The following is a 13,109-nucleotide window of genomic DNA, read 5'->3' as shown; positions in this document are numbered from 1 at the left end:
TAAATTAACTGATTGTGCCTTCTCTTTTTCCACCAACCCCATTTACCACTTTTGCTGTCCTCAAAATCTCTCTTCCATCCTCCTGTTCACTATTTTATTTAGAAAGATAACATTTTTCTCTCTTTATTCAATTTTTACTCTTATTTTGCCATTAAAGGGTACATGAACATGATGATGATGTTAATGTGAGGGAGGAAGGGGGGGTTGGGGGAGAGGGAGGAGAGGGGGACAGAGGGCATTTACTCATTATATATGAGTGCGGGCAGGTACACATCTTGTGGCGAATATTCATACTTTCTGTTGCATGGAATTATCATCATTTCCTTGGACTCCGCGAATCTCATCACCTCCACGCGATTATTGTTTCTTCTACATCCACCACTCCCCTACTTGTTCGACATAATATCTAAGAAAAAAATAGAAGGGGGAAGTTAGGCAAAGGTGACCGTCAATTAGGGTTTGTTTGACAAAGCGGATCAGGACGAAGCTGATAAACATGTGGGGGTGAGGTGGAAGGGACCAGGAGGTAAATAGGGGCTACGGTAACCGCGTAGTTGCCGTCAAGATGGGAGGGGAACAAGTAGGAAAATGTGGACACTCAGATACGTGTCAACCACTGTTGGGAGTGCAAAGTTTGGATCATTTCAAACCGTAGACTGACAGAAAGAGAGAGAAAGAGAGTGGGCTGATTTAACACCATAAGCTGTTCCCTGTCAGACACAGTCTTTTGGCTCTACGTAGTATTAGCCCAACCTCCATTATTCTTTTTGCCTCCTGCACAAACCCCATGCCATACAAAATCTTAAATTATTAACCTGCAGAAGAGGTTTTCTCCTTTTCCTTTTTAATTATTATTTTTTAACCAACTGGGGGCATCAAAACTTTTAAAAAATGGTTTCTGAGGGTTTAGAAATTACAAGTACACTTCCCGGCCTTAATGAATTTTTCGTTTGTAGAAAAAAAAAATCAACAATTAATACATCTGATCCAAGAAGATCAATGCGTTCACTCTATAACTAAAGTTGACATGGACAACTTGATATAACATCTTGCTGGGATGCGTCCTTTATCCTTCGAAGCAAGGAAAGTCTATCAATATTCTAGAAAGATGCTCTTTCGATTCAATTTCCGTTGGGAATAGGTGCTTTTAAAGCGTTAGATTTTCTCAATTTTATATTAAGTATCAAAGATGTTTCTTCTGGGAAACTGGCTGGAAAAAGTGTGTTAGTTTGCTATTATTATCATGGAGGGGTATGGACTTGTGTCCTGTTTGGACTATTAAAGCTTTCATAAAGGGAATTTTGGAGGGTTCTGCCAAATTTGTGGCTAAGTATTGAGCCTCAAGATATGGGGATGTGAAATAACACTGACAATGGTGTTTTGGAAATGATTAAGAATACGCAAAAATGATGTTGTATGAAAACACAACACATCAACATCGATGAAGGGCGATGGATATTTACCCGCAAAAAGAAAAGCAGGGAGAATAAAGCCATGAATGTAGCGCAAAAAGTCAAAAGCCATGAAAGAAATTCACACCCTCGCACATAAAACAAAAACATAATGCAAAACAACAAAATAAAATTGTTGTAGGGGCAGAGGCTGCAGAAATGGACAAGTAGGGAGGTGGCTGGGGTCTGGTATTTGAATACAAAGGAGAGTGGCGAGAGGGTGGGGGTGGGGGTGGTGGGGGGCTGAGTCGCCTGAGGCTGCCTTTATTTATGAGGATGGCAGAGAGGGGAATGATGGAAATTCCTGCAGAATGGAATGATGCAATGCAAACGGGGCACAGCCACCCAACTCTTTTTCTCTAATAAGTCCAAAACTAATATTTATTATCTGAAAGCAGTGAAAGCTGTAGAAGTGTTGTCATTATTATTGCTGGGTATTTTTTGAAAAAGAAAAAAAGAAGTGGTAAAAACAGAAACATAAATAAATAGAGAGAGAAAGAGAGGGGGGGAGGAAGAGTTGGAGGAGGAGGAGGTGGTGGAGGAGTAGCTCATCGAGGGCGCCGGTAATTTTGGCGTGTGCAGAAAAGAGGATGTGGTGGGTGTGGACCTCGAGAAGTGTGGACATGGGAATGGGAATCGGGAATGGAATGAGATTGAAATCTCAATCGGAAATCCACATTGATCCCAACGAATGTTGCCGCATTTTAATTTGACTGATTGACATTTACGCTTTAATTTATTTATCTTTTACTTTTATCATGATCAGTCTCTTCAATCGCCCACCTAAAGCTGACGTAGACTACGTGCCCTTCCTCCTCCCTCAATTTCTTTCTTTTTAATCGCAAAAGTCATTTTGGTTTATTTTTTCAAATATTAAAGTATTCAAATTAAGATTAATTAATCCTGCATACTTCTTTTTTTGAATTTTTAAAAAATCCTGGATGATAAACCCATCAAAATTTATGAAATGGACGTTCAGGAAATTGGTTTTGAAACATGTGTTTATGTATTTAATCATGATCTGAAATCAATTGGATTTATGTCCTGCTAGACGTTAAAGAACAGTAGGATGATGGGATGCACATTTATGTTGTGTCTGCCCAAGGAAAACCCATGTCTATTACTTCTCCAAGAGGGCACCTCCAAATTCCCAGTTGACTTGGAGGAAGGGCACTGATTTTTCCAAGTGATCGTCCTGGAACTCTAATCCTTCCAAGAGGCTCATGTCCCTCATATTCGGGACATCAATTATTTCTATATCAACCATTGGTGCTTGGCTTTCTCTTGATCCTCACATATGGACGACTTTGTCATTAACCTTTTGAATCTTCGCCGATGGGCTACATTTGAGTCTTCTATTCTTTCACCCCTCCATTCACTTTTCTCAAGTACTCTTCCCCCTTTTTAATCAGAGACATTATTTCTAAAGCCCCACAACTTACCCACGTGACCTTTTTCATACTTTAAACCTGCTACACCAATAAGGTTTGACATTGGCTTACAAGGCTATGTTTGTCAAAGATGAAGTACTCCTAGCTATAATAATATATATTCTAAGATTCTTGAGCAAGAGACTCAAGAGCCAATTCATACTCTTGGCCCATATATTTCAACTCCCACCAATTTTCAGCCCAAAATTAAATCTATCTCCAGTGGTATTATTATTATCAGAAATATTATATAATTTTGACCAAAACATTGTCCATGTGTTAGAAATAAGACGTAAGTCCTCCCATTTCATGACGACATTTCACAAAACTAGATGATAAATAAGAGACGAGCTCAATTATTGATCTTTTGGGTGATGGGGAAGTTTGAAAGAAGAAAGGAGCGGAGAAAGAGGGTAGTTAGATGTAGAGTTCAAAAGAGACGTCTCGATGGCACGAATGTATGATTTTTTGGAAGGAGTTAGCTGTCCTCGTATGCTTCATTTTTTTAATATGGATGGAACCTAGACAGCGAGGATTGGTAGAGTAGAAGTATAATTAAGTATATAATGCAGATTTTCATTCTCATGATCTAGGGAATGAACAATGATTCAAGAGGTAGGGCCTACCACCTTGACTTTTTTACCCGGAGGGGTTGAATTAGGTGGGATGAGTTTGACTAATGGTGCCCATTTTGATTGATTGATGATGAGCTTTTTGTCCATGCATGCACTTAAAAAGCATTTTCGGTTTTCCATTAAGGAATCCAAACATGCATTTAAGCACTCCACTGTAGAATTAGAGCGACGTTTAAGTAATTTTATATGCAGATATAGACATAGTCATGTAACACCCAGAATTATTTCTGCCGACTACAAAGAATGTAATGCTTGCTTAGCACTGAGATCATCATCTTCACGTGGAAGACATAAAGTGCTGTTGAATATTGCAGGATGATGATGAGTCGTGGACATCTTCATCGCCTTGGTTTTTAATTCTTTAATCAGAGCACTTTATGAAGGAACAGACTAATGAATGAGAAAGTGGACACCCACCACCCAAAAAGGCGATCATCACTAGGGAGAGAGTTACCCAGAGAATGAAAAGGTATATATGGGAAGGGTCAAATATCTCGGCCTCCAGTCTACATAAAAAGGGAGGATTAGTGGGCAACTTGGAAAACTTCAGGTATGAAACTTAGCTGTTCTTTTGTAGATTTAGCTTTATTTTATTTTTAAGAATCGAGAAGATAGGGATTGGGCTTGGTGGAGGAAATAAAGTAATGGTATAGATGCATATTCTGATGTATAATGGTCCAGGGAATGAAGGATGATTGAAGAAGGAGGACCAACTTGCTTGACTTTTCTTCCTTGAATATTGGAATTAGGTGGGAATACGATGGGTTGCTTTTGAATATTACAAGGAAGATTGTGGTTTGTTCAGATTCGATTGGCTTCTTCTCCCTAATCTCAGGTCATGCACGTAAGAATATTACAAAACTCAAAAAACCATTGTAACACGTTGAAATTTTCTTTCATACTTTTTTCATTCTGGGGTTTTTGAACACTCAGCCTCATAATTGAAAATTTAGAATGGATATTAATTTAGGAATTTTTTTTTTCAAACTGCATTGCTGTCAAAACATGATCCACACATTTCTTTGGATCAATTTTTGGACAAGTCCTGCCATGCCCGGTAATTAATTTTTTCAACTATGAGGATCCCAATCAGTCATTCTGAAAATGCAAAACCCAGTAGTGTAATTTGAATTTCCGCCAGAGATAAGAATGAAAGATGGAGTAAAAATAATTAGAATCAGCATCCCTGGATGAATAGGTAGTCTAAACAAGAAGTGTGAGACAGAAGGATGCGAGAAGTTGCGGTTGAATCAGATGCCCAAGCATACATGCAAGATTCTCACGGTCCTCGGCCCGCCTACCCAGCCGCCCCTCCACTGCCAACCTCACCTCCAGAATGGAAATAAAAAATTGATTGATTATTTCTTTGTACTCATACATATTTTGACCGTATTGTAAAGGCACATTGACTTCTCAAAAAAAAAAAAAAAAATGCAGTAGCGGCACAATACTTGTTAATTTTTGAAAATCTTAGCGCAGTCAGTCAAGGGATGAAAGATGTCACGGCATTTTTACTTATCTAACAAAGAAACCCACATTTTTCTTGAAGCTGACCTAAGTAGTTCTTAATCTTCTAAGGTACGTGGTATATAACTGTTATTTTATCAATTAATTATGTTGCTGAGTAGGAATGATAAGGATTGGTATGATTTATTGAACAATTTAAACTTAGCATGTTTTTCATATATTTGGATTAAGTGTAATCAAGTTTGAATCAAATTTGTGTTATTCAATACAATCTATTTAATAAATTGATAGTTTTTTGGTTAGATTGTATAACACGAATTCACCTTTTTAATAATCTTATTGATTAGCATAATATAACTTCAACTATTTGACTCATTTTAAATTTATTTTTAAATAATTAGGTCAATTGAATTATAAATATGTTTATTTGAAACATTCATCGTATAGACTTATACAAAATTTAATTTAACTTAATTATTAAATAAGAGGACTTGATGATTAAATGGGTTAAATAAGTTACACAATATATATTTTTTTATAATTAAGTTTATATTTTTTATAATTAGGTAGTGATTAGGTTTATATTTTTTATGCAATTATTATTCATGTTAGGTTTAGATTGACCTACCTAGTAGAATACTTAAGCTTTGACATGATATGAACATGATTTAACCACTGATATGAATTGTCGCCCCCTATTATGTGCATTTGTGGCATTAATTATTAAATATAATAAAAAGTACATATAATAATCCAAAAATAATTGGGACATAGTTTTTGTGACATTTAATTTATTGATTGCATCTCATACATCCCTTTTGATTAAGTTACTATTGACAAAGGTTGGTAGCGATAGATATTTTTAATAAAGAGACCATGATATCTTACGATCGAGATAACGTGTTTCATTGAATGATTCAAATGACATATGATTGTGAAACTTGTGGTCTTGGTAATTTTTTAATTAGAATTTGACATATGCTCTTTATAAGATAGAGTATGTCAATTGATCACATAATATGAAGATTTGTAACTCAATAATTGAATAAGCTTATAGTGCTATTTGGTTATATTACAAGCACCAATTCATGGGGAGTTTACATGTAAGGAATATTAGGTCACAGACTTGAGTTTTAACTCGTAATTTTATAAGATATTGAAGTGTAATTGATTCTTTTTATTGAAGTGTTGATTTAACTTCAAAATTGGATTCAAATGGAGTCAATATTTTTCTATGGGTCTCAATGATCCTTGCTTGAGCTTTTAGTTTATGGTGGTATGGTTGTTTTGAGAGATTTAGGTTTTGGGTTCATAAATACGTGGACATTTTGATAAAACGTAAAATTACACTAAATCGTATGAATTAACTTTCTATATTGAGCTAATTAATTAATTAAGACATAAGTAGGTTGGATTAAGTGACTTAAGCCTAATTTGAGCTTAAGTCGCTTAAGCTCAAAAGAAGCCCTATAAAAACTCCCTTAGGGGCTTAAGGTTTAGATTTTTACCTTTTTTGTTTACTAAAGAGTCACGGAAAAAAACCTTAGCCACTTTTAAAGAAGAGAAAAACTTACACTTTTCTCGTGCCTAGATTCATTGAGGAGATATTAGATGGCAGAACATTGAGCATACAATTTCTATGACATTTTTGACATCTTTATTGGCTTGGATTCGATCTTAAAACATTTATATCATAAATATGAAGCTTTTAATTTCTAGGTTTATATTCTATAAAGGTTTTTTGTAACAGTTGTTTTTCGTTGCATTAGATCTAGATAGACTAGGGATAAATAGGATTCACCCTACAAGATTTAGGGTCAGGGAAGGGAGCAAATCGAGATTTCTAACACACCACCCCTTACTAGAGTCATCCATTCTAGTTTATGTATCACCACCATATAAAGCATTTATGTCATCATCCCCACCCTTATTAGATCATCTACATCAACCTTTTCACTCCTATAAATACATTTGCACTCGCCTTTTACCCCTATTAAAGTCATCCATATCAATTTCTCTACTACCATCTTAAGAGTTTATGTCATCATCCTTAACCCTACCTAAGTAATCTACGTTATCTCCTCTCCTCCCTCTTGATACACCCATACTTATCCCTTCATCCTTAGTATAGTCATCCATTTTAGTTTTTCTAACGCTACACGAAATATTTCTAACACACCACCCCCTACTAGAGTCATCTATTCTAGTTTATGTATCACCACCATATAAAGCATTTATGTTATCATCCCCACCTTTATTAGATCATCTACATCAACATTTTCACTCTTATAAATACATCTGCACTTGCCCTTTACCCTTACTAAAGTCATCAATATCAATTTCTCTACTACCATCTTAAGAGTTTATGTCATCATCCTTAACCATATCTAAGTAATCTACGTTATTTCCTCTTCTCCCTCTTGATACATCCATACTTATCCCTTCATCCTTAGTATAGCCATCCATTTTAGTTTCTCTAACGCTACACGAAATATTTATGTGTTTCTACCTTTACTTAAGCAAGCTACACTAACCTCTTCACCATCACTAGATACATCCACACTTGCCCTTTCAACCCCCCTACCCAACACACATAAGAGTCATCTATGCCAATTCCTTCTTTACCATCACTTTAGGCATTTATGTCATTGTCCCTGCCCTTACATGAGTTATCCATAGTAGCTCTACCCTCACTTAAATCATTCGTATCATTGAGTATAACCCCGCCTACAACATCACTCCCATGTTAGAGATGTCTCAAATTACTCAACTAGATATAACTTTGCATATTTTGAGGCATAAGCACGCCACACATCAACCTAGAGCAATACCTCCATGGTTTTGAATCTATAACAAGTGGATTTGGTAACTGAGGTTCTAATGTTCATCATAATGCGTTAGTGGGTCTTTTGGTAAGAGATCAAGGAGCAACCCAAGAGGAAAAACGCATTCATTAGATATATGTTTTTTCTTTGTGGAGATATAGTGGACGTATTTTTTGATTTAACAAATATTATAAATATATTATACATATGCAATAAATAATATTTCAATATATATATATAATAGGAAAAGAAACATGGGTAGACATAAATTATGCCCCTTTTCATCAATTCTTAATTATAATTATAAAAAAATATTAGATAATCAAAATCTGATAATATCAACCAAGTAAAATATATATTAAATAAACTTTTCATAAAATGATTTCTCATACCAATTTATTTAAATTGCTTTACAAATAAATATATTTGTAATTTTTTTTAATTATAATATATATATATATATATATATATATATACACAAATATATATTAATATATCTAGAAGTTACTAAAATAGGAAATTTATAAGATTACACTTATTTTAAAAAATGGAATTTGATAATCATCTTTCTGTTCATAATTATGTAAAATTAGAAACAAATAATTTGATAGCATCAATTCTAGATAAGGAAACACAATTGATGGATAAAAAAAAAAGATTTTTAAATTAAAAACAACATGACCATGGCTGTTGCGGTTCAACACAATCTTAGGTTGCGGTTTTATATCTTAATTAAAACACAACCACCGATTTCTTTCTTTTGTTAGGTTTCTTACACGATAATTAACATGCTCTTGGTCAAAGTTTGAAATAAGATCATATGTATTTCTTTCAGCAACTCAGATGCTGTCAACATACCACTGAATCAATACGTTGGAGATAGAATTTTCGTAACGTAGGTGTGAATATGGGTAAGAGAAATTGGGTGAGCAGGTTGGAGAGCTGGTTCCTCGGAAAGGGATAAGGGATAAGGGATAAGGGACGAGGTCATTGGCTCTCCCATGTGGTGGACAATTAATTCTATGCTGTTCAATCATTTATAAGTCTTCGCTAATAATTTTGTCGTTCAAACGCACATCTCTTGGACTTAACGATTTTTCTATTTTTCAATAATCAAATCAAAACTATTTTTTCTTCTTCCTTTTTTAATTTGAATTATTTACCATGTTTGAATTTAGGTATTTTGTCAATTCAGGTTGGCAGGAATTAGCAAAAGTGACTTGGGATGCTCAAATACAAACCTAGCCTTTTCAAGGCAGGAAACGGTCAAAGAAAGCGTAACTTTGTTTCAGTTTGATTTCTGGCTGTTAGACTGCAATCTTCTACAAAACACTTGGCTTTGAGCTTCGTTTGGATAGGTTTCTGTTTTTGGCTTTTCCAGGAAAGCCCTAAAAGCAACACTCCTTTCCTATTTGTTCAGGAGCTAAAATTTATAATTAGGGAAGTTATTTCACTTCAATCAAATTACAAAATTCTGAAATAGCATTAGGAATGAAAACTATTCCACATGGATTGAGAAATAAAAATCAAATCAATCAAAGAACAGAGCAAAGGTGTGAAAGCATTTAAAATTGAGGTCCTGTTTGTCGGTTTTGTCTTATTTGTTATTTTTTGGTTCTCTTTTTCCTCTTTGTTTTTAAAGCCAAAACTTATTTTCAGATATTTCGTCTGAATAAAAAAATAATTCTTTTAAACTACTATCTCAAATCTAAAGTTGTTGCACATTTTTGCATCAATTAACAATTAACACCCATTCAAACTTTACTACTTTAATTAACTTTATTTCATGAAAATATCCCTCAAGAAATTGTTATCATAGTTCTAGAGATCCATCCATGCAGCAGAGGTGTGCAAATTACAAGATGTGCACTAGCACAAACCTTCAATTTGAGTAGAGAGTCTCCTTTTAGGTGGAAATGGGCTTTGGGATTTAAGAATTATGAGATTTCTTTGAACAATAGTGGAAGTTCCAAACACTAAAAGTTTTTTTTTTCGTCTTCACCCATGATTATAGATTTTAAGTCAAATCATATAAATTAATTATGTACTTTGAATGCTTTCTATTTTCCTTCTCTTATTTTCTTTTACCTAATATTATTTTTTATCATGATTTTTCATAACAATTATAGTTAATAGTTCTTATGGAGTATGTACAGGTTAAAAAAGGGTATTAGGTGAGGAAGAGTTTTATTAAGTAGGATCCATTTGAAGACAAGAACTTAAATGAAAGAATATTTGGTTGAATACAGTGTTTATTTCTAAAATCGTGTAAGACTAGGAAAATGTGCAATCAATAATAAGCATATAGTCTAAAACTTTTCCTAAGCATGCCAAAAATCATCAAAGATGAACCTTAATCAAATTTTCATGAAAAATACCATTTTAAAGTTTACATCTTAAAAAGTTTCCAAAGCCAGATTTTGAAGTAACTTTTTTAAACTTAAAAAGGGTTTCTTTCAAACATTAATATATTAGAAGTCTTAAGGAGCATGAGTTGAAAACTTATAAAAGGAATGCATTGGAGGCTTGGACTCAGTGACAGCTGATTGGTGGTGCCCATGTGGGTGCCCCCCAAGTGTGCTAAAATGGTTCTCACTGATAGTGAGTTGTGGAGAGTTTTTTCGATTCAACCTTACAATCGACTACCCAATCAGCCGAAACAACAATTAGTTGTCTCTAACGGCTAGTTCGCTTCCATATTCTACATAAAGGTTCCTTAATTCTCATTTATGTTCTCCAATGATCCAACATCAAATTGCATTCATTGTGAGTGTCAAAACAATTAAAGAGTGCATTTACCTTGAAACTTGCATATCCTTGATTGTTCCCCTAAAAGCCTGGTTACTTTTATTCTTGTAATCATTATCTAAGTGTTAGGTCTTGTAAAAATCACCTTGGAGTCATTTATTTCTCTTCATACCACCTTGTGATTGAGAGATAGAGAAAGAAGTTAGGGATACTCCGTAGAGAATTGCAAAGGTCCATTGGAACTTTGAAGTCTTGGTGTAAATAAGGAGGGGTTTTGGTTAAGAAAGCCTTTTTTTTTTATAGTGGATTACATCCAAGTTTTGAGATTGAAGCTACAAGGAGAGGATATAGACAAAATGTCGAACCACTATAATAGTGTTTGCATTGTCTTTATCAGTCTCTCCTTATTTTATGTCTTACCTTACACTCTCCTCATCCATAATTGCAATTGAGGTTTTCAAAAATTGACAAATACCCAATTCACACCCCACCCTCTAGGAAATATACCTAGATTGGATTAGCTGACCCTCATGATTATGTATAAAATATGAGTTGGAAAAATAGGTTTAAGAAAATGACTCCAACACATACGTCTAGTGCCTTAAAAACACAACCCCAATAGCCACCGACTATAATTATAAATAAGGGACTCTCTTAAGCATTTCTTATTCATCTTATAGATTCTCTCTATTCCTTCTCCCTTTAGTCACAAATCTTTCAAGTCTAATCTAATTTCCTTTCTAGCAATCAAGTCTAATCAAACATTCATCCAATGAAACAAGAGAGTACAAATCATCAAGTGATTTTAATGTTTATTGTGATTTATGGTGCTAGTATCATAAGAAAGTGATCATTGAATCCTACGAAACAATCATCTTTATCAATAAGCACCTGAATAAAGTAAAATTTATCTTAAAGATATAGAATCAAACACTAGCCTTGATCAACCTAGTGTTTGTGAGTTTTATGTTATTATATATATATAAAAGAAGTCCATCTACTTATCGGTTTGGACAACCATATCAACATTTAATATTATTGTACACATAACATTTTCATTTCTTAATTGAAAACTTGAGTTATGACTATTATTAATATTACAATTTGAACCCTAATACAACTTTCTCACTATTATTAAAAAGATGTAAAAAATGTAGGTATACTCAATTTGAAACATTATCTTAAGCCTTTCATTTGGCAGAGTTGTATTTAGACATGGTGAATGCATTATGACTTGGAATGAATGGTGCAGGGAATTTACTGCACAAAAACTTGAGTTCATGAGGTGTAAAATGGGAAACTTCAGAACTTTCAGCTCCGACTTGGATAACTTGCTACGAGTGGTTGCCTACAGGTCTCAGTTGCCTAACAATCAAGATGCTTATTCATTATGTTCCTTATGGAGGAAGATGGGACAAAGTTCAAAGTGGAAATTTTCTAGTTAAAAAAAGGCAGGATAAGGCGTCAATAACAATGAGCTTGAGGCATGCCTATTAAAAATTTCTAAAAAATATGAAACAACAGAAACTATTGCCTATAGGGTCATCACCATAGTGTTATTCTCCAACTGATTCCACTGAATTTATTTTTTTCAATAATGAAAAAATAAATAAAATAGTTGGTGGACACCAGTTTTGTAATCATTTTAACCAAAATTCTCAAAAGTGGAGGTTACATGTTAAAAATAAAATAAAGGTATCAAAAAAACAGAAATATAGGTAAGTTGCAAACAACCTCCAAAGATCGCCTAGAAGCTCAGAGATGACATAGAAGATTTTTGGAAATGTTTTGAAAATCAATTTTAGTCTTAGGTGATGTTTGTTTTTTTGGCTTTTTGCTGAAAGCAATTTGTTTTCAGAATTTAGGTTGTTTGTTTTTCTACTTTTTCATGACTTATTATAAACTTTTTACTAAATAGAAAAAACCAAAATATGTAGCTTTTTCTAAATAAAAAAAATAACATATTGGTTTTTTTTTACTTTTTAATACTTAACAGAAATAAAATACTATAAAAACAAACAACCTAATATTTAATACTATTAAGCATTAAAGTTCTATTTAGAATTAAGTAAAAAAAAAACACCACCTTAGTAAGCTTACAACTATTTCACAACACCAAATAACTCTAGTTTTATTTTTATTTTTTAAACATAAATTAAGGATTCATGGAAGGAAGCCAAAGAAGGTGTTACCCAAGTACATATAAAATTTCTCTATAGTTCACACAAGATTTTTTGGGGCACTCACCATTAGGCTCCTATCATTCTTTATGGAATTATTATTAAAATTTTCAACAAAATCTCTTTACCATACTATTTTTCCTCAATTGTCTCATAATATTTATAGCTAGGAACCATTCTATATATTAGAATCTTTTAGTATACTAATTCTAATCTTTGGTTAATGATAAGGACAAAACCAATAACAAAGCATATCAAGGTGTTCAAAATATTTAGAAAGCAAAGATAATAAAACAAGCAAAACCAGTACTCTGATAGCATTTCCATTGAACTTTAAAAATATGGGGCTTTTGCTCATCAATAATTTAAGAAC

The sequence above is a fragment of the Vitis riparia genome, chromosome 1 (assembly GCF_004353265.1).
Source record: "Vitis riparia cultivar Riparia Gloire de Montpellier isolate 1030 chromosome 1, EGFV_Vit.rip_1.0, whole genome shotgun sequence".
NCBI lineage: Eukaryota > Viridiplantae > Streptophyta > Magnoliopsida > Vitales > Vitaceae > Vitis > Vitis riparia.
The sequence above is the reverse complement of the archived record's forward strand: the minus strand, read 5'-3'. Positions refer to the sequence as shown.